Source organism: Bison bison, unplaced genomic scaffold (genome assembly GCF_000754665.1).
Source record: "Bison bison bison isolate TAMUID 2011002044 unplaced genomic scaffold, Bison_UMD1.0 scf7180017864162, whole genome shotgun sequence".
Taxonomy (NCBI): Eukaryota; Metazoa; Chordata; class Mammalia; order Artiodactyla; family Bovidae; genus Bison; species Bison bison.
Window position 1 is genome coordinate 1509211 of NW_011494734.1, and position 6128 is coordinate 1515338.

A 6128-nucleotide genomic window follows, 5' to 3' on the forward strand; every position below is an offset into this window, starting at 1 on the left:
CTTAACCCATAGATCAACCTCATGTACTTGCTGATCTCGAGTTCCATTCTGGGCCAAATCCAAGACTTCCCTTTTGTCAGGGAGGGAAGAGTAGAAACCGCATTACTGATCATTTAAGATGCTCAAAGTGGAATTAGCAGGACCAGAAATATGAAAATGTTCATGGTAGAATGTAAATTCAAGGTCCTAACTGGTCGTAAGCACTGGTGCCATTTGTTACACCTGCATTTTATATAAATGACTCTAGAGTGAAAAAACATTTCACCTTCTGCAATTTCAAGACTCTAGGTGTATATTGTGAAATAGCCCAGAATATGGGCTCAACTGCAGGAACAGTATATCCATCATGCTTGTATCCCTGTATCTAGCAGAGTGCTCAGCATTTAGCCAATCAATATTTATTGGATAAACTGTTTTCCAGGAATGTTATTAGCCATTTTGTGTTTCTCCTTTAAATGCTGGGCATTTAATTTTTTAAACCAATTTGAAATTTATTTAGGGGAGTAATGTTGAGAATATAACTTGCTTTCCCCCTGAATGTCCAATTTTCTCAATACCAGTTATTGAATGATGCTTTTATAATCCATTGACTTCTGATAGTTTCTTTTATTCTAAGTCACTATTTATAAGATGGTATATTTCAGGGCTGGGTATTATACTGATGTGTCAGTAATGAACTGCTACATGTTTGTAGTAATCTGTTATAGAAGGCTCAGGAAATGCATACAAATGGTGAAGAATGGGAGAGCTGCCCAGGAAAGGTTGCCAAGGAGACCTAGTAAAATTTCAGACATTTAAGAGTAAGATCGACCTTTCCTTGTGGCTCAGTTGGTAAAGAATCCACCTGCAATCCAGGAGACCCTGGTTCTATTTCTGGGTTGGGAGATCTGCTGGAGAAGGGATGGGCTACCCACTCCAGTATAACTGGATTTCTCTTGTGGCTCAGTTGATTAAAGAATCCGCCTACAATGCGGGAGACCTGGGTTCAATCCCTGGGTTGCGAAGATACCCTGGAGAAGGGAAAGGCTACCCACTCCAGTATTCTGGCAGAGAGAATTCCATGGACTATATAGCCCATGGGGTCACAAAGAGTCGGACACGACTGGGCGACTTTCACTTTCTAGAGTAAGATCAATCTGCACAGCTGAGTGATTTTGTCAAGCAGTATGTCCAGTCTTTATGTAGGAACAGAGAAAGCTGAAAGAATGATCTGTGGTTGGGCTTCTGCGAGGCAAGGAAGTTGGGAATGCTGGCATGAGAGGAGTAGCTAGGCAGGGAAGAAAGTAAAACCAGAAGACATGACCAGAACGTGAGGAGACTGACCAGCAGTTCTGATAAGGTCAGAGAACAGATGCAGTGAAATTATTAAAATAAGGATAAGAAAGATTTCAGAGAAGGAGCAATTAGGGTAAAGAGGTCTAGTGTGTGGTTATGCAGCTAAGAGAATGAAGTGTAATGGAGACAAGGAAAACCAAAGCATCCCCCAGGACCTTGAGATGATACTGTGATGAAGGCCCTATTTATTTATTTGAGATCTCTACTATAGTCATACAGCTCCCTTTTCAGTTCTGATGATAGACCAACACGCTGTAAAAAGACTGTGTGCTCAGTCGCTCAGTCGTGCCCGACTCTCTGGGACCCCATGGACTGTGTAGCCTGTCAGGCTTTTTCTATCCATGGGATTTCCCAGGCAAGAATACTGGAGTGGGTTGCCAGTTCCTTCTCCAGGGGATCTTCCTGACCCAGGGATTGAACCTGCAGCTCTTGCATTGTCAGGCGGGTTCTTTACCCCTGAGCCACCAGGGAAGCCCACATTAGCCATTATAGAATTGCAAATTAGGATCACAAAGATATACACACATATTAGAATGACTAAAATTAAAAAGACTGACCATACCAAGTGTTGATGAAGATGTGAAGTAACTGAACTATCATACACTATTGGTGAGAATTTAAAATGGCACAACCACCTTGGTGGTTTCTTAGAAAATTTAATGTTTCTACCACATGATTCTGCTATCCCATCCACACTGACCTATGTATCCAAGAGAAACATATTCATACAAAGACACTTATATAAATGTTCGTAGCAACTTTATTTGTATTAGCTCCAAACTGGCAACAGCCCAAGTATCTACCAGCAGGTGAATGTATAAAACGTATGTGGTATATCCACATGCTGTGTGCAATAGCTATAAAAAGGAATGAGTTGTTGATATAAGCAACATAGATCTGAAAATAATTATGCTGAGTGAAAGAAGTCCAACAAGAAGAATACATATTCTATGACTCTATTTACATACAACTTAAAAAATGTAAACTAATAGAAACAAAGATCATTAGCTGCTGGGGAATAGATGGGTAAGAGAGATTATCATGGAGCATGAGACCACTGGTTACGATTCCGTGCTTCCACTGCAAGGGGTGTGGGATTGATCCCTGGTCAAGGAACTAGATTCTATATGCTGTGTGGCACAGCAAAAAAAAAAAAAAACTGAACAGCTGAATTTTTGAAATTCGACTAGCAAGTAAGGCTTCACTTGTAATTACTGTTCTTATACAAGTAAAATCCAAATTCTAACAGTAGGAAATAGACTCTGTATGACAATATTGTAAACTATATAATAGTATTAATCACTTTAACTGGTAACTATTTTCCATTTATTTGTATGTTCCACAATGTAAGAACTATGAATATTGACCAAATTTTACATACCACTAGAATGACCAATCGGAGAAGGTGATGGCACCCCACTCCAGTACTCTTGCCTGGAAAATCCCATGGACAGAGGAGCCTGGTAGGCTGCAGTCCATGGGGTCTCGAAGAGTCGGACACGACTGAGCGACTTCCCTTTCACTTTTCATTTCCATGCACTGGAGAAGGAAATGGCAACCCACTCCAGTGTTCTTGCCTGGAGAATCCCAGGGACAGGGGAGCCTGGTGGGCTGCCATCTATGGGGTCGCACAGAGTCGGACACGACTGAAGTGACTTAGCAGAATGACCAATATACAAGGTGGTATAAATCTGTGGTTGTTTACTATAGTGAAGCAAAATGGCAGCTACTGTATTTTCAAATAAACATATTTTCTATTTTTCATAGACTCCAATGACAAGTATAACGTAACTATAATTAAAGATAATAAAGATTTACTCTAATTTCCAAACATAATGAAAAAACAAAACTACCAGTTTGCAGATGATATAATTATCTATATAAAAAGTAGAGGAACCTACAAATTATTAAAATTACTAAGAAGTTAAGAGGTGGTGAGGGGTAAAAGAACTTGCCTGTCAATGCAGGGGATGCAAGAGACATAGGTTCAATCCCTGGGTGGGGAAGATCCCTGGAGCAGGAAATGGCAACCTGATCCAGTATTTTTGCCAGGAAAATTCCAGACAGAGGAGCCTGGCAGGCTATACAGTCCATTGGATCGCAGGAGTCAGACAAGACTTAGCAACTGAGCATATACATACACACACACACATACATGGTTTAGAAAGACTGCCTTGTAGAAAAATGAATAAAGTCAATAAATAATAGAGAAATCTTGTATACCAGCAATAAAAATTACAATTTAACTTAGAACATAAGTGTTACTATGTACAATAGTAACCAGGGCTACAAGATACAAATGTCAATCTAAATCTTTATGCAGAAAATTATAACTTTATTGAAGGACATAAAAGGAGACATACATCATGCTCATAAATATATTTTATAAATATGACAATTCTCCAAAACTGATATATAAATTCAATGCAATTCTTTTCAACTGAAACCCCAAAGGTTTTAAGGAACTTGACCGGCTCATCCTAAAATTTATATGAAAGGGTACAGGGCTCAAGACAGCCAAGACCACTGTGAATAACAATGATGGTGCTTTGGCACTAATCCTCTCAGATGGCAATTCTTTCTGTAAAGTTACATAATTAAAGGGTGATAGGGCTGATATGGATTGGTATAGAATGTAAAGAACTACAAATAATACAGAAATGATATACAACAGAGGGAACAAAAGATGAACTTTTAAATACATACCATGAAAATTGGGAGTATTTAAAAAATAAAAATTAGATCCCTACCTTATACTATATACAAAAGTATACTCCCAATGGTTTAAAGACCTAAAAGTGAAAAACAAAACTAACATATTCTGAAGAAAAGAGGGGTAAATATCTTTATGGTAGTGAGAAGGACTTTTTAAGACACAAAAAGCACAAACCATGAAGACAGTTAAGTCAGTATTAAGACAAACTTTTGTACGACAAATCACAAAGTGAAAATACAAGCTATGGAGAAGAAGAAGACAGTTGCAATCTACATAATGTCAAAGGATTGGTATCCAGAATAAAGAGCACCTCACATCAATAGGAAAAAGACAAAATAGAAAAATTGGCCAAGGATATGAATAGGCAATACAGAGCAGGGCAAACCGAAGTGACCAATAAACACAGGAAAGGACAACCAACCTCAATTGCAATCTGAGAAATACAAATTCAAAAATATCAGACACCATCGCAAACCCATTAGAATGGCAACAATCCAATAACATCAAGCATCAAGCAAAGGCAAGAATACAGGCAACAGGGACTCTTACATATTGTTAGTGGGAAACTAAACTGACACCATACTCGCACCTTATTGAACAACTGTTTACTACCTAAGTTACAAATGAAATGTGAATACTTCACATGCCAACTATTCTACTTCTAGTGGTATATCCTAGAGAAGCCTTCACGTATTTTGCAAAAATATTTCAGTGCTATCTGTAATAGTGAAAAGAAAAATCTACTTCAGCAAGGAAAAGGCTGTCTCTATAATGCTTTATTTCCTTAAAAAGATAAAACCAAATCTGACATAAATAAAACAAAATGTTAATATTTGTTTTCCTTAGTGGTGGACACTTGGTTCTATACTATTTCTTATGCTTATCTTAAAAAGTGTTAGCCGCTCAGTTATGTCAGACTCTTTGCAACCCCGTGGACCTTAGCCAGCCAGGCTCCTCTGTTCACAGTATTTTCCAGGCAAGTATATTGGAGTGGGTTGCCATTCCCTTCTCCAGGAGATCTTCCTGACCCAACCTAGGGATCGAACCCAGGTCTCCAGTGCTGCAGGCAGATTCTTTACCCTCTGAGCCACTGGCAAAGCCCATACTTATCTTAAATGCTACATGATTTTAAATTTTTTAATTAAACATGAAACAAAGTATATAGCAAGCAAGTGACCTTAACATTTATAGCATATCTTTATTCAAGTGACTTCAATTCACAAAAACATTGGTAATAATGCTATTTATAAAAAATTCTTTGCAACCTCTGTCCTGGAAATTATCCTAAAAGTCTTAACCCTGTAACACTTACTCAAAATCAGAGAGTGAAAGGCAACAGAATGGACTTTTTCCTAGATCTATGATCTCATTATTTATTAACATTTAATGCCATTAACTTAAAACTCTTTGAGGTCAGCATTTATTCTCATTTTTCAGATAAGCAAACGGGGGCACACAGAGGTAAGTAAATTGCCTAAAGGTAAAGAATCTGCCTGCCAATGCTGGAGCTGCAAGACAGGGGGGTTCAATCCCTGGGTTGGAAAGATCCCCTGGAATAGGAAATGGCAACCTACTCCAGTATTCTTGCTGGGATAATCCCATTGACAGAGGTGCCTGGCAGGGGGTCGCAAAGATCAAACAAGACTGAGCCAACAATGAGCTAGTAGGTGGTGAAGCCAAAATTCAAATTCAGGGAGTCTGGCTCCAGAGCATACACTTCAGCAGATGAATGGATAAGAAAGCTGTGGTACATATACACAATGGAGTATTACTCAGCCATTAAAAAGAATACATTTGAATCAGTTCTAATGAGATGGATGAAACTGGAGCCTATTATACAGAGTGAAGTAAGCCAGAAGGAAAAACATAAATACAGTATACTAATGCATATATATGGAATTTAGAAAGATGGTAACAATAACCTGGTGTACGAGACAGCAAAAGAGACACTGATGTATAGAACAGTCGTATGGACTCTGTGGGAGAGGGAGAGGGTGGGAAGATTTGGGAGAGTGACATTGAAACATGTAGAATATCATGTAAGAAACGAGTTGCCAGTCCAGGTTCGATGCGCGAT